Genomic DNA, 27749 nt, shown 5'->3' on the forward strand with positions numbered 1-27749 from the left:
GTGTGTGTGTATGACTAATTTTATTCTTATATATATGTATATATATATATATATATATATATATATATATATATATATGTATATAAACCATTAAGTTTATAAAGTATAATGGTTGAATTTTAAATTTTAAAACTCTAGGGTTTGCAATTAAAGTTTTCTAAAGTGACTTTACAAATTCCAAAACTTGAGGGCAAGTTATGAAACTAGTCAAAACCTTTCATATTCAATAACTTATGAGTTTTTAATAACTTTAAAGAAAAGACTTTTGGAATTCCATAAATTGAGGATAGGTTATGGAGTCCATTAATATGCATTAAGATCAATAATTACACTAACAAACAGTTTGCTACTATTTCCTATGATCTACTAAAACTCGTAAGCATGAATATTCAAATCAACAATTTCAAGAATCACATAAACATATATAAAACTTGAAAATTTGATAATAATCATTGTAAATGGATTAGCATAATCATTACCACACCAAAAACAAGTCTTATAACTTCAAAACAGTTTAGGGTAATGACCCTAGTCCATTTCCAACAGGGCCTCCTACTCATCATGTGTAAGAACCTACTCGTCGAGTATGATGCATTTTCACTTAGACTCGTTGAGTCCCACCATGGACTCTGTAACATCCCCCTCTGGCACGTATCACAATATTGTCCGCTTTGGGCCACTCAGCACGAGGACTTCCCAGGGGGTCACCCATCCTGGTACTACTCCCGCCCAAGCACGGTTAACTGCAAAGTTCTTTTGGGAGCTGCTACCCTCACGGCTTTAAAACGCGTTGTGATAGGAAAGGTATCCACACTCCTTATAAGGAATGCTTAGTTCTCCTTCCTAGCCGATGTGGGATCAGATCTAACCCACTTCACTGTGACATCCCCAAAATCACGGCCATAAAAGACCGATTTCATTTATGCTTTTTAAAATAATTTCAGAGTAAATCATTTTGATTTAAAAGTGTTGCGGAATTTGTTCCCAAAACAAAACATGATAAAATAATATTTATCAAAGCATTTCATCAAGAAATGCATTTTCATTATATAATCAAAAATCAAGATGTCATGTTCCGATACAGACCATAAAGCATAAACGATAACATTACAAGTCATTCAACAAATATATACATATAGAGACTTGTAAACAAAACAACTCGATGATTCATCCATCTTACGCCCTTGCGCCACTTCCTGGAATACAAATAAAACTGAGTGGGTCAGGCTTGGGAGTCTGGTGAGCATATAGGGTTTTCAACCCACAATAAATAAATTATATTTAATTTCACCAACCAATCACTATCCCGATTACCCATTCCCGTTATCCTCACCTTACGTCCCTAAAACAACATCTATCTCAAGGGACCTAATCTAGTATTTTCATCGGGACAGACATTACTGCAAAGGGGTTTCCTCAACAATAGATATCCTAAAGGCAATCATGAGGGGGATAGAGTACACCGGTGAACACATCGTTCACAACACCTACAGGTTATGAAGCTGCTAGCCTTCCACGAGACTGTCTAGAAGGAGTCTGTGGTTGTTATCCAAACTCCACTGAATAACTAGGTCAACAACAACAACATCGAGGCCTCTCATCTATTTATTACACACCAACTATCTACCCATGTTCTACCCAACATATTAGTAGATAAAAAATATATATTTATATACATAGTTTAAAACCTGTATAGCATTTTCATCCAATACATATTTCACATAACAGATGAGGCATACCCACATAACATGTATTTCATAGAAAACAAATCAGATCTATGAGATTGAAGAGAGTGAATATACATTCACGCACATAACAACAAAATTATACACATAACACGTATTTCGTATAAAATACTTCATAATTATGCGTTAGAAGAAATTAACTACACACTCACTTGATTAGAAGATGATCGGACAGCACTACGACTTGTAGAAGTAGTAATCCTCAGCAGATCTGGAAGATCTCTACAAAACTCGAACTTCTCGCGGGCAGAGCTTCGGCTCGGAAACCGCACTTCTCGGGATCTTCGGGATCTCGAGACTTGCTTCGGGACTCGGGAATATTATCGGGGCTTCCGGGTATTTTTGGCACGCAAAACGATGCAAAATGGGAGAGAGAGGAGAGAAAAAGAGCAAAAGAGCCGGTTGCCCTCGCATCCTATTTATAGGAGGCAGAGGCCTCGCAGTACGCGGGGCGTACGAGGGTACGTGGCGCGTAAGCGTTTGTTCGTAAGCGCATGCGTCATCTGAAGAATTCGAGTGTGAGTGTCGACATACCTTGGGTACGCAGGGCGTACACGAGTGTGCGGGGCATACTTCGGATGAGTCCGGTGACTCCTCTTCGGATAAGGCGGATTTAATAATCAAATTTAATTATTAATTATTTAATAAACTTCGAAAATTCATATCTTCTTCATATGAACTCCGTTTTCGAGGTTCTTTATATCCACGCGAAGGTGAGACTACGCTCTACAACTTTCGTTTAGACTCTGTCGGCTAATTTTGATTTTATTTATATTATTTATTTTTAATAGGCCTGGACAGGAAATTTCGTTTAGACTCCGTCCTCGCCTAACTTTTTATCGATTTGATACTAACAACGAGATCTTTGATTCGCGTTTAGATCACTAAGGCTAAATATCGCTCAATCATAAATTTCACTTTTTACATCATTCTGCGCTGTCGGTTCTGTCGCAAAACTTCAACAGGTCATAACTTCTTCGTTATAACTTAGATTTCGGCATTCTTTATATCTTCGGAAACCTTGTTTCAACTACTACAACATTATCTAAAGATATCAAGTTTATTTTATACTTAAATTTTGATGCTTATTTTTATTCTTAATTAATCAAACCACATAATTAAGCAATTAAGCACAAAACACATAATACTCAAATAATACACTTCTATTATTTCAAAACGGGTTACAAAGGTTAACCTAGACTATTATATCATCATTAATGACAGGCCCAGAAACACAGACGTTACAATTCTCTCCAACTTAGAATGATTCCGTCCCCGAAATCACATCAACAAACAAATGCGGACAACGACCCATCGTGTCACTCTCCGTCTCCCAGGTGAGATTCGGCCCATTCGTGTGTCTCCATCGGACAAGCACTAACTCGACCATCTTGCGTCGCAACTTCTTAGTCTTTCGGTCAACAATTGCCTCTGGTTCTTCAATCAACCTTTTGTCCTCATCGATTCTCAACTCCGAAAGTGGAATCATGTCGGGAACTTCCCCCGTGAACTTCCGTAAATAACACACATGAAAAGTGTTATGAATTCCATTTAGTTCTTCTGGTAGTTCGAGCTTGTAAGCTTGGTTCCCAATTCTCTGAAGAACTTTAAACGGTCCAATAAACCTTGGACTCAACTTTCCCCTTTTACCAAATCTTATAAGTCCCTTCCACGGTGAGACTTTAAGCAAAACCGAATCCCCAAGTTCAAAAGTCATCGGTCTTCGCTTTTTGTCAGCATAGCTCTTTTGACGATCCTATGCCGCTAACATTCTTTCCCTAATTATTTTCAACTTTCAGCAGTTTGATGAACCATCTCCGGTCCCATAAACTGCTTTTCCACAGCCTCAAGCCAATATGACGGCGTACGACACTTTTGTTCATACAAAGCTTGGTAAGGTGCCATCTTAATGCTCGAGTGAAAACTATTATTGTAGGAAAAATATACCAACGGTAAATGTTCATCCCAGTTACCTAGGACTTCCAAGGTACATGCTCTTAGCATATCTTCAAGTGTTTGTATCATTCGTTCGCTCTGGCCATCAGTCTACGGATGGTAAGATGTACTTAAACACAACTTGGTACCCATTTCCTCTTGTAGACTTTTCCAAAACCTTGAGGTGAAACGGCTATCACGATCCGATACAATCGTTAACTGAACACCGTGAAGCCTCACAATTTCCTTCACATAAGAATTCGCAAGCTTTTCCATAGACCATTTCTCCCTGGCTGCTATGAAATGCGCACTCTTAGTGAATCGATTGACGACCACCCAAATCATGTCGTGACCATTCATTGTTCTAGGCAGTTTAGTGACAAAATCCATGGAAATGTCTTCCCACTTACCCATAGGCACAGGCAATGGTTCTAAACTCCCGTACGGTTTTTGATGTTGTGTCTTGACTCTCGCACAAGTCACACACTCGGCCACATACTTTGCAACATCAAGCTTCATCGTCAGCCACCAGTAGTAGGGTTTTAGGTCCCTATACATTTTAGTGCTACCGGGATGAATTGAGTACATGGTTTTGTGAGCTTCTTCCATAAGAAGATCTCTGATTCCTCCTATCTTAGGTATCCAAATCCGATCCTGGAACACCTTCAGTCCATGACTGTTTACACCGAACACCAACGTTTTACCCAAACGTTCCTCCTTTCGGTCATTCTTTTCAGAAGCTTCCTCTTGAGCTTTCTTTATACTTTCCACAATGGTCGAGACAACTTCAATTCTCAACGCTCTTGGCCTTTTCCTTTCAAGATAGACTTTCCGACTGAGAGCATCAGCAACAACATTTGCTTTACCAGGGTGGTAAAGTATCTCACAGTCGTAGTCTTTAAGTAATTCTAGCCAGCATCGTTGCCTCATATTTAACTCTTTCTGATTGAAGAGATATTGGAGACTCTTATGATCAGTGAAAAGTTTGCACTTCGTGCCATAGAGGTAATGCCTCCATATCTTCAGAGCGAAAACTACCGTTGCCAACTCCAAATCATGAGTCGGGTAGTTCTTTTCATGCTCTTTCAGTTGTCGATACGCATATGCTATCACCTTTTCTCTTTGGGTCAAAACACAACCCAATCCAACCCCAGACGCATCGCTATAAACAATGAAGTCTTCAACTCCATCGGGTAGAGAAAGTATCGGTGCCTCGCATAGTTTCTTCTTTAGCTTATCGAATGCTTCTTTATGCTTCTCACTCCAAGCATAAGTAGCTCCCTTGTGGGTCAAAGCTGTCAACGGAGTAGCAATCGAAGAAAAGCCTTGGATAAACCTTCGGTAATATCCGGCTAATCCTAAAAAGCTTCGGATCTCTGTGGGACTTTTCAGTTGTTCCCACTTCATTACAGCTTCAATCTTTGCTGGATCAACCATTATCCCTTCTTGGTTGACCACGTGACCCAAGAATTGGACTTCACAAATCCAAAAATCACATTTGGAGAACTTAGCATACAGCTTCTCCTTCTTCAAGACTTCTAACACTTCTCGCAAGTGTCTGCCATGCTCCTCCTGGCTTTTCGAGTAAATTAGAATGTAATCTATGAACACTATCAAAGATTTATCAAGGAGCGGATTACAAACCCTATTCATTAAATCCATGAATGCTGCCGGAGCATTGGTTAGTCCAAACGACATAATCAAGAACTCGTATTGCCGATATCTAGTTCTGAACGCAGTCTTCTCTATATCCTGCTCTCTTACTTTCAGCTGATGATATCCTGACCGTAGGTCGATCTTCGAGAAATAGCTCGAACCTTGTAGTTGATCGAATAGGTCATCAATCCTTGGCAACGGATATCTATTCTTTATTGTTGCCTTATTCAGCTCTCGGTAATCAATGCACATACTCATGCTTCCATCTTTCTTCTTCATGAATAACACCGAAGCTCCCCAGGGTGATGAACTAGATCTAATGAAACCTTTGTCCAATAACTCCTGAAGTTGGATCATCAACTCCTTCATCTCCGTCGGTGCTAATCGATAAGGTGCTTTTGCAATTGGCGTTGTTCCTGGTACCAAGTCAATACGGAATTCCACTTGTCGATCAGGCGGTAATCCAGGAAGATCTTCGGGAAATACTTCCGGATAATCACACACCACAGGAATACTCGGCATTACCTTCTTTTCCTTCTTAGCATCAATCACGAATGTTAAATATGATGTACATCCCTTGGTCAAACACTTTCTGGCTTTCATTAGGGAAATGATTCCAGAATTCACTCAGTGTTTGTCCCCATACACCATAAACGATTCCTTCCCAGGCGGGTTCACTTTAACTATCATCTTCTTGCACAATATCTCAGCATCATTGGCACTAAGCCAATCCATTCCCAACACGATGTCGAAACCATTAAGTTCGATAGGTAATAATTCTTCGTGAAACTTATTCCCATTAAGGTCGATTAAGATATTTTTCATACGATGGTTAACAGGTACAAACATGCCACAAGCAACTTCGACTAACAAAGCATTATCTAGTCTATCAATAGGCAAGGCTAGTTTTCTACCAAATTCATGCGATATAAAGGAGTAGTTGGCTCCAGAATCAAATAAAATTTGGGCAGGCAAATTGTTAACGAGAAAGGTACCTGAAGCGACATCAGCTTTATCGTTAGCAGCTTCTAGTGTCATCTGGAATGCTCTCGCCTTTGGCTTTGGCGGAATCTTGGGTCTAGCTGCCTCCTTTTTCTTCGGGCAGTCCCTCGTCATGTGTCCCTCGTCACCACAACCATAACAAACTTTCTTAGTGAGGGTACATTCATTGACATAGTGACCTAGCTTTCCACACTTGTAGCATGTGGCCACTACCTCACATTTTCCATGATGCTTCTTCTTACATTTGTCGCACCATTTCGCTTCGCCCCCACTTCCCCTCGAACCAGACTTCGAGAACTTGTTTTTCTTATTGGACCCTGAAGTTCCATCGAACTTCCTCTTTTCACCAACTTCTATCCTTTCCAGACCCTTTTCCTTCTGTTGGGCCTCCACATTCTAAGCTGCATGAACAGCCGTTTTCAGAGTAGTTGCCATCTTGACTGTCTGACCAAAGTCGGCAGGCAGTCCATTAGCGAACCTCTCAATCTTGGAGAGTTCCGTTGGCACTAGGTACGGAAATAATTTCATTTTCTCATTGAATGTCGTAGCATAGTCGTCTACGCTCATCCTCCCCTTCTTCAAGTTCTGGAACTCATTGTTTAGATAAATCAGATCTATCTCTGAACAATATTGCACCCTTAATTGTTCCAAGAACTCCTCCCATGACATTTTCAAAGCTTCTCCTCGTGGCATAGTATCTGCCAACAACTTCCACCAACTTAATACTCCAGTCTTCAGTTGTCTAACTGCAAAGACAATCTTCTGTTTGTTGCTACAGTCGCAACTTTCAAATACCATCTCTATTTCGGAGATCCAATCCATTATCTCAACAGGCTTTGGGCTCCCAGAAAGACTTGGTGGTTTGGCGCCCAATAAATTCTTGTACATTCGCCCATCGTTTTTGTTTCTCCTTTCCGGATTGTTCCTTCGTTCTTCTTGAGTCCCAACTTGACTTATAATGCGACTATTGTTCCCTTCCTCCGATTGCTCGGGAATCAATTCAGGTTCCTCAATAGGTATGATAGGTTTGTCCCTATTATTATGCAACATTTGTCGCATCTCCTCCTTTTGTTCGGCTAACATAGCCCGAATCATGGCTTGCACTCAAGCCATGGTCATCTGTTCTGGTGCTGCAGCTACAACAGGTGCTTGCTCAATCACTGGCGGTTGATTCCTGTTTTCATCCGCGTTTCCAACGCCACTCCTTGGTCTCACCATTTTTGATTTACACATCGAATAAGGTGAAATTTAGATCTTCGTTCATGATAGATTTCAAATCATCCTTATCACTCCGAAATGATTACATGCTAGTTCTAATATCGTATACATACACTTAGAATCCTAAACACATAAAACTTTAGATCCGGTTGGCAACAAACCGTAGATCCGAACAAATAATATCATATATGGCAACATATAACATTTAGCACATAAAAGCATTTTAGGCAACTTTCATAAAATATACTAGTGCTTGTGTCTAAAATTTACCAGACACACACCTCGAAATCTCCACTTAGCATTCTAAGTTTATGTTTAGAAATCCTACAAATTCCTAGTTCGCTTAAACTAATGCTCTGATACCAACTGTGACATCCCCAAAATCACGGCCAGAAAAGACCGATTTCATTTATGCTTTTTAAAATAATTACAGAGTAAATCCTTTTGATTTAAAAGTGTTGCGGAATTTGTTCCCAAAACAAAACATGATAAAATAATATTTATCAAAGCATTTCATCAAGAGATGCATTTTCATTATATAATCAAAACTCAGGATGTCCTGTTCCGATACAGACCATAAAGCATAAACGATAACATTACAAGTCGTTCAACAAATATATACGTATAGAGACTTGTAACCAAAACAACTCGATGATTCATCCATCTTACGCCCTTGCGCCACTTCCTGTAATACAAATAAAACTGAGTGGATCAGGCTTGGGAGCCTGGTGAGCATATAGGGTTTTCAACCAACAATAAATAAATTATATTTAATCTCACCAACCAATCACTATCCCGATTACCCATTCCCGTTATCCTCACTTTACGTCCCTGAAACAACATCTATCTCAAGGGACCTAATCTACGATTTTCATCGGCCATTACTACTAAGGGGTTTCCTCAACAATAGCTATCCTAAAGGCAACCATGAGGGGGATAGAGTACACCGATGAACACATCGTTCACAACACCAACAGGTTATCAACCTGCTAGCGTTCCACGAGACTGTCTAGAAGGAGTCTGTGGTCGTTATCCATACTCCGCTGAATAACTAGGTCAACAACAACATCGAGGCCTCTCATCTGTTTATTACACACCAACTATCTACCCATGTTCTACCCAACATATTAGTAGATAAAAATATATATTTTTATACATAGTTTAAAACCTGTATAGCATTTTCATCCAATACATATTTCACATAACAGATGAGGCATACCCACATAACATGTATTTCATAGAAAACAAATCAGATCTATGAGATTGAAGAGAGTGAATATACATTCACGCACATAACAACAAAATTATACACATAACACGTCTGTCGTATAAAATACTTCATAATTATGCGTTAGAAGAAATTAACTACACACTCACTTGATCAGAAGATGATCGGACAGCTCTATGGCTTGTAGAAGTAGTAATCCTCAGCAGATCTGGAAGATCTCTACAAAAATCGAACTTCTCGCGGGCGGAGCTTTGGCTCGGAAACTGCACTTCTCGGGATCTTCGGGATCTCGGGACTTGCTTCGGGACTCGGGAATATTACAGGGGCTTCGGGGTATTTCTGGCACGCAAAATGACGCAAAACAGGAGAGAGAGGAGAGAAAAATAGCAAAAGAGTCGGCTGCCCTCGTATCCTATTTATAGGAGGCTTAGGCCTCGCAGTAGGCGGGGCGTACGAGGGTACGCGGCGCGTACGCGTTCGTTCGTAAGCGCATGCGTCATCCGAAGAATTTGAGTGTGAGTGTCGACATACCTTGGGTACGCGGGGCGTACACGAGTGTGCGGGGCGTACTTCGGATGAGTCCGGTGAGACTACGCTCTACAACTTTCGTTTAGACTCTGTTGGCTAATTTTAACTTTATTTTTATTATTTATTTTTAATAGGCCGGGACAGGAAATTTCGTTATAAATTCATAACTTCTTCGTTTGACGTCCGTCCTCGCCTAACTTTTTATCGATTTGATACTAACAACGAGATCTTCGATTCTCATTTAGATCACTAAGCCTAAATATCGCTCTAACGTAAATTTCACTTTTTACATCATTCTGCGCTGCCGGTTCTGTCGCGAAACTTTGACAGGTCATAACTTCTTCGTTATAACTCGGATTTCGGCATTCTTTATATCTTCGGAAACCTTGTTTCAACTACTACAACATTATCTAAAGATATCAAGTTTATTTTATACTCAAATTTTGACGCTTATTTTTATTCTTAATTAATCGAACCACATAATTAAGCAATTAAGCACAAAACACATAATACTCAAATATACACTTCTATTATTTCAAACCGGGTTACAAAGGTTAACCTAGACTATTATATCATCATTAATGACAGGCCAAGAAACACAGGCGTTATAGACTCGGCGAGTTCATTGTGTAGATAGAATAAATTTGACTTTTTCAAGCAGTTTGCATCAATTATATAGAAAAGAAGCCTACGCTCTGATACCACTAATGTATTATGAGCATTCTAACACTCCTATGGTGTACATGGAACCCTAGAAACTTTGGATCTATGTTTTCTCTAATATACATGTAAATTTAAGTTTCCAAGGTTCTCATCCTAACTAGCATGTTATGGGGAACTTGCAATATAAAAAGCTAGTAAAATACATACCTTTGTGTGTTGATTGGATTCCTTAAGACTTTGTGATCCTAGCACCCCAAATGTGATGCCTCATATGTTTGACACAACACTAGAACACTTGGAATAACTTGAGAGAATAAAACTTTGTTCACAAAATTGGCTAGCCCTCTTCCTTATAGTGGTAGTGCCGATTTTGCTCAATATGAGGATCATTATATAGTGTGTCACATGTACGGAAAACACTAATGTGCAACGCTTTTCATTTCCCCCATGATTCATGGGTAAGTAACCTCCATGGAGCACCCATGGAGCACCCAATGGGTCCTAGTCCAATCTAGTGAATCATGCACCTTAAGCCCACTATAAAAGACTGAAAGATTTAAATAATCAATCCTCATATATTTAATTAGTCTCTTTTGATCACAAAATTAAATTCCAAATTAATTCTTGATCAAAACTAATTAAACAATATGATTTCATATTAATATATTAGAATATATTAACAAATCATAAGTGTCCTTATTCTCATTTTTGTCTATCCAATTATTGAGATGCCATGCAACCCAAATGGATAATGCCAAGCTGGGTCAAGTACATACCAAATATAGTTATGGACTTCAACAACTTATCCAATAGTTTTCACGGTACAAAGTTGATCTTATGAAAGGTTTACAACCATGAAAGGAGGGTTTACGGCCAAAACTTGCATCCAAGAAGGGTTCATAGCCCAATGAAGGGTTCAAGGCCGTGACTCTTGAAGATTCAAGCAAATAAGAGTTTCTTCATGTGGAATCAATTGCTTCTAATGGACAAGAAGAATATGGATGAGATACATACTGGAAGCCCTTGGAGTGTTCACGGTTGAAGAAAGTTGAGAGAGAATGGGTGGTATTCACGGCTAGAGTTGAAGAAATGAAGAAATAATTAACCAACTTTATATATATAGGATGCTCATGGCCAAGGATGGTTTCATGGCCGTGAACTCCTTTTGATTGTATTTATGGAACGATTGCAACTCCAAGAGCTCAAGCTAACACTTCCTAACACACAATTCTTTAGTATACTAGGCTTTGAAACTCTCAAATAGGCCCTTAACAAGGCAAAAAGGTAACAGAAACAACTCTGACTTTTGATTGAATTGATTGGATTTACAAGATAAAAAATTTAGGTTGTCACAATATCAATGCCTCCTTCCTTCTCACCATTCAACCATACTTCCTATATCGTTCATCTTCCTCCTCTCGTTGTCGTTTCCTTCCAGACCATTGGTCATCCACAACAGTCATGTCGTCGTTGTCCACAATTGCTGCCGACATCCATAGCTACCTCCTCATAATCGATAAATCCCTTCACTACTGATTTTCTTCAGCTTCGTCTCCTCCTCTTGTCGTCGAACATCGCCAAGTCATCATGGTTGTTACCATTTCATTCCACCGAACTAGAGGATCTCCTGAAAATAGGTTATATCTTTAGTTTTTTTAATTTATGTTAAATCATACTACAATTTGTTGTAAAACTAATTTTTAATATTTAATGTAGTATCTTAGTTTCTCTTTGAAATTCTAAGAATAAAATGAAATTGATATTAAAGTTGATGTTATGGTTAACATGAAGATAGTTGTTAATATAATCTATGATTATAGATTTTCCCACCATATGTGTGATGAAATTCTTGAGAGAGACGTGAGGTCTTTGAAAAAATAAATATTGGTTGATCGAGTTGAGTTGAAAAATACATATTTTCCTTCCTTTTAGATGAAGACTAAAAATTGATGAAGATTGATTGATTGGGTATTAGAGATATAAGCAATCCCATGAATTTAATATATTAGTTTCATCATCAATATGTGTATCTTTCTTCACATTCGTTAGTCTCCAACATAATTTGACAGCCATCACAAACCGATTTGTTTATACTTATTTGAAATTCAGAGTAACGTTTTAAATAAAAGTGTTGCGGAATTTATTCCTAGAAAAACATGATAAATATGTAATCAAAATATTTTTGAAGAAATGTATTTTATGCATTTTAAAACTTTGGAATATCATCGTCAATACATAAACATGAGCATAAACAAAACTTACAATCATTTACAGTAGTGATCCTTAATCTCTTAGTGTAATGTAGCTTCCTATTGACACCTATGATACAAATAAACTGAGTGGGTCAGGTTGGGAAACCTGGTGAGTAGATAGGGTTTTCAGCCCACAATAATATAGTTATTATGTTTCATCATCAAACAATTAACCCATTTATCCATCCCTATTATCTTCTTTATTCTAAAGTATCTCCTCTATGAATCATCTATCCCTCATTATTTATTCCTAAGGATTGTTCTAATGAATAGGCACGAAGTTCATCGTTTTCAGGATTTATATAACAGACACTAAGTCCATAGTTTCCAAGGTTGATCCAACAGTCGCTAAGTCCATAGCGGCCAATGTTTATCTTATTTATTGACAATATTATTTTCGAGAGTCCAGCCGCAAGTACACGTCAATGAGTTTTTAGAGTACACTGAGTGAACATATCATTAACAACACCTATATGTTGCAAGCCTGCTAGTGTTCCATTGGACCATTTAGAATAGTCTGTGCTTGTCATCCATACTCGGATAGATGATGGGGCCAATGCTTGGTTAAACGTTTCTCTCATTTTTCACCTCTCACCCTCATATCTTGATCTATATCACCTTTCATCTCATCCTCCTACTCATTTTTCTCCAAACACCAACAATTCATCTACCCATGTTCTACCCAACATATTTGTAGATATAAAATACATATACAACTTAGATCTAAAGAAAAGGTTTAGATCTAAAAAGAAAATATATATATATACAGTTCAGATCAAAAGAAAAGGTTTAGATCTTAAAAGAAAATACATACACATTTCAGATATTAAGAAGATTTTTAGATCTGAAAAGAAAATACATATACAGTTCAGATCTGAACAAAAAAAAAAAAGTTTAAATCTTTCTTCCAACATTGATCTCAAGATAAACAGATAATATGCATACATATCACATAATTTATATAAAATATTTCATATCTATGTGTAAGACGAAAGTAAATATGTACTCACTTATTAAGGTGGTGATTCAAACAACGCTTTGCTTCTTAAAATAATCTCCTTTGACGAAACAACGGTTTTGCTAAAAACCGGGTTCTGCGTCGGTAGAATTTCATACCAAAAAACTCTTTTTCTCGGAGTCCTCGGACGCTTTAGGGCTTTCTTCTAGTGCTAGGGAGGTTTGCAAGTTTTTGGGGGGTGTTTAGCGGGTTTAGAGAAAGAGAGTAGAGAGAGAAAGTGTTAGATTAGGTGTCTAAGCCCATAACTATAATTGGTATGTACCTGACCCTAGAGTAGCATGGTCCATTTGGGTTGCATATCATCAGGACAATTTGTTAGGATGGATTTCTAAGAAGAGGCTATTTATGATTTATTAATATATTATAAGTTATAATATATTAATATGACATCATATGATTTAATTAGTATTGATCAAGAATTATTTTGGAATTAATTTAGAGATCATAAGAGACTAATTAAATCTATGGTGACTAATTATGGTAATTAGTAAAACATGTGCACTGGGCTTTTAATCCATGTTGGACTAAGATTTGGGCCATATGAACCATGGATCATAAACCCATAAGTATGGGTTTGGGTTAATCCATGACCTTTAGAATCCTACATATCAATATGTTTCTCCGTAGCCAAAATTGCCACTTATGTTCTTGGAGTTCATATGGACGATTTTATGTGGCTAGTATTCTCTCTCAAATTTTTACCGATACAGATTATATATATGGGAAAACATATAAACTACGACAGCTTTAGTATATGATATTCATTACTACATTCGGATAATAAGAGTATAACACCAAATCATTATTTAATTATAATTATTAATACTCGATCAAATATACAAACGTTTTCTAATTACGAGAAAACAATACAGAACTACACATAAACTAGTTAATACAGGATTGTGAGACAATTCTTCATTTGTACTCTTTGGGGTACTGGTAAATTCCTAAACATCTATTGTAACTAGAGTCTCCTGGAGGGAGAGCATGAGATTTGTGAATAGATATATTCGCGAAAAATAATCCTACAGCTGAACTGCTAACTACAGTCATGCAGGCATGTCTCGGGTGACAAGTATCATATCATACGACGCCTGAAGAACGTCGTTAAGGTCATCACTCATATCAAGCATGGTTATACAAACTCACGATAGTATAAACTAACTTTTGTTTACGGGATTTCATTCATCATTAGTTTTATGTTAATTAATACAATTATTATATATTACACTGTAGGATTCTAGGGATATAATATACCATTTTATTTTAAATAATAGAGATACTATACATACTGGTGGTAGCCAGGGTTTCCAAACAAAACATACTATACATACAAGTGTTAGTCAAGGTTTTTGAACAAAATACCGTAATGAACATACATGTTAGAAAATATTGGATTTTTCTTGGGAAACATGCATACATTTTTATAGAATTCAATGACTGGTTTTCACTACAAAAATACTCTTAGGAACTCACCAGCTTAGTGCTGATACTCTTTCAAAATCACTTGTAGTCTCAGGAAACCAGTAGACAGGTACTCCCGCAGCCTTTTTAGAAGACGGAGCATATAGAGTCACATCTTTATATTTTGCTACTTTTGATGTACACAAGCAATGAATCAAACATATTTAAATATCCGTATCTTAATGTAATGGTTGTGTATGATTTGATTATGATGATGCAATTGTTGTGATACTACAAATGACATCCTCCACCCCCGAACATTTCTGTCGTTTCAGTTTGGGGTGTAAAAGATTGGTATTAGAGCTATTGTTTGTTGTGAAGTAAGTATATTGAACCTTACATGGTATACAACTAAAAATGCTAAGGGCCCGAAGAGCTCTGAACTAAAAGTATACTTTTAATATATAATTATTTTATAAGAAGTATACAAGTATACATACGTACCATAAACACTATCATGAGTAGAACAAAACAAAAGTATTTGGATGTTGGACATTACTATTAAACCTGAATAGTTATGTAATTATGTCTAGGATCAATATAGCCTGATCAACTATATTTATTTGAGACATGACCAACATGTGTTTCGGAGTGACCGTGGTGTTGCAGCAAGCCTAAAACTTACCATGATTTATACAACAAGATATCGATAGGTCAGAACATACAACTTAAAATACTATAATAGTATTTTAGCTAGAGCCGAATATAGTAGAGAGATTCATTCCAAGTGTTGCTACTCATTCCCTACCAGCAATAATATACTTGTAGTAGTAACATTTTCCTGGTTTATCGCTTAGTAGAACATTTTATCTTTTAGGATGAGATATATCTTGTTCCATATCTCTTGATTAAAAAATCTAGGGGGCTTACCATCCTCCTCTTGTTGATTATTTTTTTAGAACAAGATGCCTCCTAAGAAAAGACCCAATAGAAAGAACAACAATCCCCCAACATATCCAACACCACCACCTCCTCAGTTCGACCCAGTTATGTTCCAAGTAGCAATCACTATCCTTGTGGCTGTCTCAATGTCGCAGATCAATTCTGGCGGATCTAGCAGGTCGGGAAATGGTACCAATCCCCTTAACCTTGATGGAGGTTAGGGACACCAGAAGGAGAGTTCATACAAAGATTCCATGCACGCGAAACCCTAATCCTTCGACGGCAATGGAGGTGTCATTGCCCTAACCCGATGGATCGAGAAGATCAAATCGATCTTCGAGATCTGTGCATGCTCCGAAACAAACAAAGTGAAGTTCGCCGCTTGCACCTTCACAGATAGAGCATTGAACTGTTGGAATGGTCGAGTTAAATCCCTAAATCGGCCCATAACCAACGCCATGGGTTGGGAAAGTTTAAAGGAACTGAAGCTTGTTGAGTATTGCCCAAGGGGCGATATGCAGAAGTTGGAGCATGAGATTTGAATTCTTAAAATGAAGGGTTCTGACATTGTCTCCTATGCAAGTAGATTATGTGATCTGGCACTTCTCTATCTGAGAATAGTCAACCCGGAATTCAAGAAGATAGAGATGTACATTTGGAAATTGACACCCCCAACTCAAGGAAATTTTTTGGCTGCTAAACCTCTCACATTCCACCGTGCCAAGTGCCTGGCGCAGACCCTGATAGATCACGGGGTTGATCTTGATGAAGTGGCAGCTGCTCCCGAACCACCAAAGGAAATTGATGGGAAGAAGAAGTTTTGGAATAAGCGTAAGGGTCAGTCTTCGAAGGAGCCCTCCAAGAAACAACAAGTTGTGGTATTTCATGATGCTACCACTCCTGCCGATGTTCGTGCAGCTCAACCACCTACCAGTAGATATGTTGTGTAACATACACGTTCAGATATCGTGTATTGTAAAATATAAAATTGAATAATATTAAGAAATATTATGTGAATTTGAATGTTGAATTCTAACATATGGTTTTTACTAGAAATGAAGTAAAACTATACTAAGAATCATTCAGAAAGTATTGGAAGTCTTATGAGATTCCATCAAAAGTCAAATATTGAAATTTAACAAAAATATAAATTTTAAATAAGAAAATATTTATTATTGAAAGTTGTAGATAATCTCGTTAGAAACATTTAGGCAAAAACCTCATCGAAATCCGAGTTATAATGAAGAAGTTATGACTAATCGAAGATCCGTAACAAAACTGTGACAACCGTCAAATTTCTGTCAAGTCAAAGTCAACTAAAGTCAGCAAGTCAAACCGTTTGACTCAATTTGTCTGTGGGTACTTGAATTTACATTATGAAACTTCTACATAACTCTCTACTCTAATGAGAAATCATAAAGCAAAAAGTGCGAACATCTAGATCTCCTTAACCTAAAAACTGTGATACGTGGCTAGCCAAACCGATAAAACAATGTTGCATACTCATCGGGAGTGTGTAAGATCCTTAAACAAGGCTTAACAGTGTTTACGGACCTTGCATTGCGAAGCCAAACACTCAAAATTGTCACACATGGAACCTCTCTCAATCGTTTTCACTCTATCTCTCTCTATGACAAATCTCTCCCAAATCGCTCTCAAATATCTCTCTGTACGAGAAATCTCTCCAAGAATGTCAAATCTCTCCCAAATCTCTCCAAGTATGTGAAACCTCTCTCAAATATCTCTTTGTATGAGAAATCTCTCCAAGAATGTCAAATCTCTCCCAAATCTCTCTCAAATATCTCTCTGTATGAGAAATCTCTCCAAGAATGTCAAATCTCTCCCAAATCTCTCCAAGTATGCGAAACCTCTCTCAAATATCTCTTTGTATGAGAAATCTCTCCAAGAATGTCAAATCTCTCCCAAATCTCTCCAAGTATGAGAAATCTCTCCCAAATCTCTCTCAGATATCTCTCTGTATGAGAAATCTCTCCAAGAATGTCAAATCTCTCCCAAATCTATCCAAGTATGTGAAACCTCTCTCAAATATCTCTTTGTATGAGAAATCTCTCCAAGAATGTCAAATCTCTCCCAAATCTCTCTCAAATATCTCTCTGTATGAGAAATCTCTCCAAGAATGTCAAATCTCTCCCAAATCTCTCCAAGTATGTGAAACCTCTCTCAAATATCTCTTTGTATGAGAAATCTCTCCAAGAATGTCAAATCTCTCCCAAATCTCTCCAAGAATGTGAAACCTCTCTCAAATATCTCTTTGTATGAGAAATCTCTACAAGAATGTTAAATCTCTCCCAAATCTCTCCAAGTATGAGAAATCTCTCCCAAATCTCCCTCAAATAGTTCCCGTAACTTTTTAGTATCATTCGGGTCATTCCGGCCCTTAACCGGGTCAAAAACGGCTTAAAACGAGGTAAAAACGAGAAAAATTGACCTTAGGAACCGAAACTCTTCTCAAGGAGACGAAGCTCCTTAAGGCCGAGAGCACAGACCGGACCGAGCCTCTGTTGGCTGAACCCGGAGGACCGAACTCCTGTAGATGAGACCGAGTCTCCGTCTCTGTCGCCTCCTCTTTGTCGCTTCTCGCACGTTCTGTCGCTTCTCGCACTCTCTGTCGTCGCTCTGCTTCTATTTGCCTCCCACCTCTCTGCTCTTTCTTCTCTTCTCTCGGTCTCTGTTCTCTCTTCTCTCCTCTCTGTCTCTTCTCTTCTCTCGGTCTCTCTTCTCCCCTCTCGGTTCCCTCTCTCTCCTTTCTCCCCTCTCGGTTCCTGCTCTCCCTCTTCTCCCCTCTCAGTTTCTGCCCTCTCTCCTCTCGGTTTCAGCATCAGAAGGCCGAACCTCGGCCAGATTTCGGAAATTTGTCACTTTTAACCCCTTTTCGATATTTTTAACATTTTAAGCCCGTTTTTCGTGATTTTAAAGCGGGATTTTCTCCAGAAATTATATATTAACATAATAAATTCTAAATATTCATAATTTAAACATATTTTGATGAAAATCATTATCTAAATAATAAAAATCAAATGGGTGAATTATTAAAGGTGGAGTGTTGACTTTGCCTTATCCAATGTCACAAGCAACCACCCCACACCTACTCTCTGACTAACCACACCTTCCCACCTTACCTAAGTCACATCAATGTCCCTTACACTCAATTTACACTCATTCCCACGTATTTAGAGCTGGAACAAACATGCTCTCTCCTCATTTCTCTCATTTGCTCTCACTTCACTAAGTATCAAACACCACTTTTCTCTCAAACTTTTTCTCCACCAAACTCGAGATTCAAGGCTGATTATCAAGTGTTCTTCCACATTTGGTAAGCATAATCCATTCTCCTTGTGATTATCTCACTTATTTCCACACAAATCAAAGATATCTTACACAAACTCCATCATATTTGTGTTAGATCTTCAAATCTTCAAGCAATCTTCCCAAGTGTTCTTGAGTTGAACACCCCTTCTCTCCATCATCCATCCACTGAAATCACTCAAGGTGAGTTCATACCCTTACATTTTCATGTTTTCTCAAGTTTTCAGGGGGGGGGGGGGGGGATTACAAGTTAAAACACTAAGAACATAACTAAATTTTTCTAACAGCCTTCATCAGAAAAGTTCAACTCCATTCATGGACTGTTTTGGGCATCTTAAACATTTTTGTTTTCAAAACTGTACAAGGTGCAAATAGTTTACGTTTTTAGATTTAAAATGACTACTTGCACATCTCCATATGATTTTTCTACAATTTATGGTGATTTTTACAAAACTGCCTATCATTTCAAACAACAATCCGGACCAGTCTGTGATTATGGACTTTTTCACCCAAGTTGGAGGTCCTTAAAAATCGTGATAAAAATTATGAGTAAACTAGACACATTTTGTGAACTCTCAGAATTTACAGATCTAGTTTTCAACTTCGTATGAATTTTCTATGATATTTCCAAAGCAGTGCAGAATGGCTAAATTTAGCCAACATCATGTAAATATCATAACACTTTGTAATATGTTGAGCAAAGTGTATAATCATAAGTTCTAATTATTGAATGTGTTTCTTTGTTAGTTTATCATCATGAACTGAAACTAAGTCATTCATAATAAATATTATTCATTCATTTTAGAACACGTATATTAAACTATAAAAAGTATAGTTTAGTAAATTCATAACACTAATACATTTCCATAAAAGAGTTCATACATATTACATACATTTTAGATAAACTATAATAGGTATAGTTTATGATACATCACTCAGCACACTCATACAAAAAGGGTACATTCATACAGAAAAGATTTATATTCACACACATTTAACGTAAACTTGTTAACCTATAGTTTGATAAATTCATAACACTAATACATTTCCATAAAAGAGTTCATACATATTACATACTTTTTAGATAAACTATAATAGGTATAGTTTATGATACGTCACTCAACACACTCGTACAGAAAGGGTACATTCATACAGAAAAGATTTATATTCACACACATTTCACGTAAACTTGTTAACCTATAGTTTGATAAATTCATAACACTAATACATTTCCATAAAAGAGTTCATACATATTACATACTTTTTAGATAAACTATAATAGGTATAGTTTACGATACATCACTCAACACACTCGTACAGAAGGGTACATTCATACAGAAAAGATTTATATTCACACACATTTCACGTAAACTTGTTAACCTATATTGTGAGACTCTCTCTCTCTCTCCCCGTACGTCCGAGTGCGGGATATAATTCCTGGTAGTTATAATCAGAATCTCCTTGAGGGAGAACGTGATACTTGTATATAGATCTATATTGGGTTTGACACCCCACACCTTGTTGCTAGCTATAGTGGGACCTGCAGGTCTACGGGTGACAAATGTCATTTCAGTTTTCGCGACGCCTGAGAACGTCGTGGCAGGTTCACATAGTCATAGTATGATTATAGCGACTCACATAGGGATATAACAATCCATAAGTTTACGGGATTTTATTTTTAAAACCTAAATGAGTTTTATGTCGATTTAAAATCACTTTTTATCGCTATGAGTACAGATATTACTGTACACTTTTGGTTTTGGTAGTTACGACTACACATCATTTGAAACCACATTTATACCTTTAAGTATGGTCAATACTTGTTATTATTCGGTCCTCTAATTTATGACTACATATATGTAAAGTATTAACAAACATGAGAACATACAGAAATTTCATTTAATTCAAACGCGTCCATGTCCATTTAAGTACATAACATTTTCTATTAATAAGAAAGGTTACTTATACATTTTTGTCTTCAGTCATCAGACTACATTACACAAATTTTAAAGAAAATATCGGATTTTCTGGATACATATTCTAACGCTTTTACAAGGAAAATGATTTACTTTTCTAACGAAATCTATTATGAACTCACCAACCTTTGTGTTGACACTTTTCAAAACTACTTGTATTCTAAGGAATTCAGTGAAAACAGGAAATCAACAACGTTTTGAGGATGGGACGATAAATCGTTCAAACAGTTCATTTTGTATCATAATGTAATTGATGTGAATCATGTAAACATGTGCTTTGATGTAACGTTTTCAATTATATTTGTGTTGGTTGTATTTACTTTGAGCACTATTATACTCATTATTGTGATACTCTACATGAAGTCCTCCACCCCCGGACATTTTCGTCATCCTTGGTTTGGGGGTGTGACAGATATAATGGTGGGTGAAGGTGGGTTGCACCTGATCCTACATCGGCTTGGAAGGAGAACAAAACATCTCCTTATAAGGGGTGTGGATACCTTCCTTGTCACAACGCGTTTTAAAGCCGTGAGGGCAGCAGATCCCATAAGAACTCTGCAGTTAACCGTGCTCGGGCGGGAGTAGTACCAGGATGGGTGACCCCCTGGGAAGTCCTCGTGTCGAGTGGGCCCAAAGCGGACAATATTGTGATACGTGCCAGAGGGGGTGTTAAAAATGGTATCAGAGCCAGGGCATGGGTGGATGTGTTCGACAGGGACGTCGAACCCTATAATGGGGGGTGAAGGTGGGTTGCACCTAATCCTACATCGGCTTGGAAGGAGAACAAAACATCTCCTTATAAGGGTGTGGATACCTTCCTTGTCACAACGCGTTTTAAAGCTGTGAGGGCAGCAGATCCCATAAGAACTCTGCAGTTAAGCGTGCTCGGGCGGGAGTAGTACCAGGATGGGTGACCCCCTGGGAATTCCTCGTGCCGAGTGGCCCAAAGCGGACAATATTGTGATACGTGCCAGAGGGGGGTGTTAAAAAAACCAGCAAACATAATTCCTCATAAAAAGTGAGTTTCCGATAAACTACTTTTTTTTATCCTTAGTGGTCTAAATGATAGTTGTAGTACTCGTTAAACCGACAATTTTCATAAAAAGAACATCAAAATCTGACTTCGTATGAGGAAGTTCTGATTTTTCAAAGTTTCGGAATACCAGTAGACAGCTAAAAACTTGAAATAAAGATTGAGCGGTATTTATCCGACACAACCTAAATGAGAATCGCTGGTCTCATCAATAGTAGTTCAACTGTAAAATGTCTGACGAAAATGGATGTCGGATGAAGAAGTTATGAATTTTTAACGGATTTTCCTGTCCCGGTCTGTTAAAAATAATAATATAAAAATTAAATTCTAAATTAGCTGACAGAGCCTAAATGAATGTCGTAAAGCATAATTTTACCTACGCGTGCATATAAAGAACGTCAAAAACGGAGCTCGTATATGAATGTTATCGATTTTAGAAGTTTGGGACACAAAATTCGAGAAAAATGCTAAAACCGAAGAATTTTGAATGGTTGGTGTTCAGCCACGTCACCCTCGCCCGGAGCTTACCCCGTGTCCGACGTCGATGAGTCATCCGAGCAGTAGTCGACGCATGTCGTAGATCCTCACATCCGAAGCACTGGTCCAACCATGGAGCGCTGCGTGTCCGAGCCTTGTACCGGCCTCGTGTCCCACCTCGCATACGAAGTTGCCACGTGCTTCTCTCTCATTACTCCGGATCTGAAGCTCGTATCTGCTGTTGCCTGTCTCTCTCTCAGTCATAGATCTTCGGTCTCGCCTCCTATAAATAGAAGGTTGTGAGAGCTTCCGACTACTTTTGGAAAATTGCCATTTTTCACCTCTAAACTCAAATTTTCAACATTTCGACTTCTCCTGAAGCCCCAAAATCATTTTCAACACCCGAAACACGCACCAAAGCGCCCGAGAAGCCCGAGAAATTTATCTTTTCGGTTTGAAGCTCTACCTTCGCAGATCCCGGTTTTCAGTAAATCTCGCGGTTTTTATAGAATAAGGCTATCTATAGGAACGAAGTGTTGCACAAATTACTATTTTAACCCCTGGTTATTTCACGGCGAGTTCAATATATAGGAACATTTATATGTTATGTGTTGTATGTGCTATATGTTGTTATGTGTTATCATATCGTGTTATTATTTCCGCCATTTTGATAGCAAAGATGTATCTTTAACCACAAAGTGTATTACATAAGCATCACTTCGGTAAAGGTATGTAGCCTCTAGCCGTGTAGAGCATGTCTCGCAAGAGAATATCTTCTACCCCTATTGCATTGGCAGAAGGTTAGATAGGGTTGAAAGCCTGAAATCTACCAAAATATTTGAATCAGAAAGAGTATGTCTTCTGTGCCATTTGGGCCGAAGTGTTATTGATGTATATCAAGTATGAAAATTGTTATGTCTCATTGATTGTATATCTTTGAATCAAATGATTGATTGGTATGGAAAGCTTGTCGCATGATTCACATATGCGTTTTTTTTTTCTTGTTCCTCTTGGCTTCTACCATATTGAAGTATATATATAAGGCATAACGTTATATTGTATATATTGTTGAACTCACTAAGCGTCAACGCTTACCCTCTCAATGTTTAACAATTGCAGGAAATAAGCAATCAATATAGTTATATACTGATAGATGATTTTGAATAGTTTGAAACTATTTTATTTTGTACTCATGTATGTATAAAATTATAGTATCATGGGTAGTTATGTAATATACAACACTTTGTAAAATAGTGAACATAGTCGGTTTGTATCTATTCTTTTGTATTAAGACAATTAATGTAAAATATAATATGTTTACGAATATGCAAGTAGCATGTTTTGGAGTAATAATGTGCTACGTATGAAAGCGAGGGTCTTTCATGCTGCTACTCTTCCTCGGTGCGACAAGTGCAATTATGATCATCACAGGCCATGCTGTGAAATGATGTGCAACATTTTTGGCAAGAAAGGGCACACAACTCAAGTTTGCAAGACACCAGCCCAAACCAAATAATCAGGCTCTTGGAGCGGGTGTTGGTCAAGCCTATTATTGTTGTTGGGAGGTCAGGCACTACAAGAGAACTTTCCCCAGGCAATAATAGCTGGAAATATAGGGAGAATGCTAGTGATGGGCTAGGAAGACACAGTTCCTGATCTAACAGTTATTACGGGTACGTTCCTCCTTGACAACTCTTATGCATGCATTCTTTTCGATTCTGGTGCGGAGAGAAGTTTTGTTAGTCATGCTTTCAATCTTTATCTTAACCATAATCCCAACCCTTAACCAAAACATTCACTATTGAGATGGCGAATGGAAAAAAAGAGAGCACTAACGACATATTCATCGGCTGCACCCTTACCCTAAACGACAATTCCTTTCCAATAAACCTCATGCCAATTTCCATAAAGAGCTTCGATGTCTTCATTGTATGGATTGCTTGAACCCCAATCGTGCTGATATTCTCTATTATTAAGAAGCCATTCGCCTCGACTAGCCATCTGGCAAAGCCCTCATTATTTATAGTGATAAAATCAGCTCAAACCTCCGTATCATTTCATGCATCAAAGCTAAGAAATATCTGTGAAATGAGTGCCATGCATTCCTAGCTCATGTCATTAATGAGAAGTTAGAAGTTAAAGACCTTGAGTGCATCCATGAAGTCTGAAACTTTCCTGATGTCTTTCCTGAAGAGCTTCCCGAAATCCCTCCCGAGCGCCAAGTCGAGTTTTGTATCGACTTAATTCCCGAAGCTACGTCCGTAGCTAAATCCCCATACCTTCTAGCACCAGCAGAAATGCAAGAGTTATGCAGAAAAATCAATGAGCTACTTAGCAATGGATTCATCAGACAGAGTTCCTTAGCATGGGGAGCCCCGATCTTATTTGTGAAAAAGAAGGATGGATCTTTTCAGATGTGCATTGGTTATCGTGAATTCAACAAGCTTACCATCAAGAACCATTATCCTCTTCCCAGAATTGACGATCTCTTTGGTCAACTTCAAGGAGCCGGCTACTTCTCGAAAATAGACCTAAGATCAGGGTACCATCAGCTACGAATCCATTAGGGTGATGTTCCTTTGACCGCATTCCAGACTCAATATGGTCACTACGAGTTTGTGGTAATGCCCTTTGGTCTAAACAACACATCAACGGTATTCATGGATCTGATGAATCGGGTGTGATGCCTTTTTTAGACAAGTTCGTAATCATGTTCATTGATGATATACTTGTCTACTCTCAAAGTGAGGAAGATCATAGAGAACACTTGAGGCTAGTGGTAGAAACACTAAGGGAGGAGAAACTATATGTGCAATTCTCTAAATGTGAATTATGGATTTGAAAGGTAACTTTCCTTGGTCATGTGGTTAGCGAGGAAGGCATACACATGGATCCTTCCAAAGCCAAAGCGATTGATAATCAGTCAGCATCGAAGATACCCACAGAAATCCATCAATTCTTGGGTTTCGCTAGCTATTATCGTAGGTTTATCTAGAATTGCTAAGCCTCTAACCACCCTTACTCAGAAAGGTGTATCCTTTGGTTGGGGAGAAAAGCAAAATGTTGTGTTCCATACATTGAAGCAGGCCTTGTGCATCGAACCTATCTTGTCTCTGCCTAAAGAGAAGGAGGACTTTGTGGTCTACTCATGCAGCGAGGAAAGGTCATTGCTTATGCCTCAAGTCAGCTGAAAACACACGAAGGCAATTATACAACTCACGACCTGGAGTTAAGAGTAGTGGTCTTCGCATTAAAGATATGGAGGCATTATCTCTATGGAACCAAGTGCACCATCTTCACCGACCAAAAAAATACTACAGCACATCTTCGATCAGAAAGAGTTGAACATGAGGCAAAGCCGATGGGTAGAGCTACTCAGTGATTATGAGTGCGAACTACGCTACCATCTCAGCAAGGCCAATGTGGTAGCAGATGCCCTCATCTAGAAAGAGTACTCTGGTTATAGATTGAAAGCACTGGCAATGACTATCCATTCCCATTTATCCACGCAAATTAGAGAGTCTTAGCTCGAAGCTTTCAAACCAGTGAATAGGTCGGATGAAGCCTTGACAGGAATGGAAAAGAACTTAGAGATCAAGTGAGATGGAGTCTAATATTTAATGAACCGGATATGGACCCCAAAGTTTGGTGGTTACATATAAGTTGTCATGAATGAAGCTCAAAAGACTAGATACTCCGTTCACCCAGGTTCGAATAAAATGTACCTAGATCTCAAAAAGCTCTATTGGTAGCCAAACATGAAATCAGAGATCGCTACCTTTGTGGACAAGTGCCTGACCTACGCCAAGGTGAAGGTTGAATATCAAAAGCCCTTAGGTTTCCTTCAGCAACCAGAATTACATGAGTGGAAATGGGAAAGGATTATAATGGATTTTATCCCTAAATTACCCAAATCTTCGAGTAGGTACGATACCATATGGGTAATTGTCGACCGATTAATCAAATCCACCCACTTCCTGCCAAACCAAGAAACATTCAAGATGGAAAGACTTACACGAATCTACATCCAAGAGATAGTTTGTATGCATGGTATGCCTATGTCCATTATCTCCAATCAGGATAGCAGATTCACCTCGAGAGTTTGGCAATCACTGCAGAAAGGTCTTCGAACTATGTTCGATATAAGCGCAGCTTACCATCCACAAACAGATGGGTGGAGTGAGAGAACCATTCAGACATTGGAAGACATGTTGAGAGCATGTGTCCTAGACTTTCGCAGGACGTGGGACACCCATTTGCCCTTGGTCGAATTCTCATACAACAACAGTTATCACACCAGTATCAAGGTTGTGCCGTTTGAAGCCCTTTATGGCCATAAGTGCAGATCCCCTCTATGCTGGGTTGAGGTGGGCGACATGCAACTAGTCAAGGGTTAGGTCATCGACATCAATCTCACAGGCCCAAAAATCATCCGTGAAACCACAAAAAAGATCGTACAAATCTGGGAACGACTAAAAGCTTCAAAGGATAGAAAAAATAGCTATGACGATAAGAGAGGAAAACCTTTAGAGTTCTAGGTTGGAGACTGTGTTCTATTAAATGCTTCACCCTGTAAAGGCATGATATGCTTCGGAAAGTGTGGAAAGTTGAATCTGAGATACATAGGACCATTCGAGATCCTCGCTAGGATCGGTCGCATAGATACAAACTCTGTTTACCACAAGAGCTTAACGACATTCATCCGGTCTTCCACGTCTCGAACCTTAAAAAGTGTTTATCTGACAAAACCCTTGTGATCACTCTTGATGAGATCGAGATCAACGAAAACCTTAACTTCACGGAAGAACCAGTCAAAATCATGGATCGAGAAATCAAACGAATGAAACAAAGTTGCATACCGATAGTGAAGGTCCGCTGGAATGCCAAGCGGGGACATGCATTCACTTGGGTGCATGAAGATCAAATGAAACAGAAACATCCTCATCTCTTTTCAAATCCATGATTTATGTTTTATGTTTGAATTTCGGGACAAATTTCCCTCTAACGGGGGGATGATGTGACAACCCAAACCTTTTTTTGTTACCTTTAATTGATTTCCGTTAATAAAATTTGTATTTTTTTGAGTTTCCATCAAATTCATTGTGTTTGGAAAATCATCTGGTGTTAAATAATTAAATTTTACATACGAGTCAGAACCAAAATTGCGCAAAAACCCTGAATTTTCTTGAAAAAACAAAAGTTTTCGACCTAAGTGAGTTTACGGCCGTAAATCGTTTGCGGTAGCTGCCAGGTGGACCCTACCACCGATTCTCCCCCTAGTCTATATATACAAGACCCCTACCTTCATTTAAACCTTCTTAGCTGAAAACTCTCTCATATTCTCT

This window comes from Lactuca saligna, chromosome 4, assembly GCF_052625555.1.
Source record: "Lactuca saligna cultivar CGN05327 chromosome 4, ASM5262555v1, whole genome shotgun sequence".
In the NCBI taxonomy this organism is placed as follows: Eukaryota; Viridiplantae; Streptophyta; class Magnoliopsida; order Asterales; family Asteraceae; genus Lactuca; species Lactuca saligna.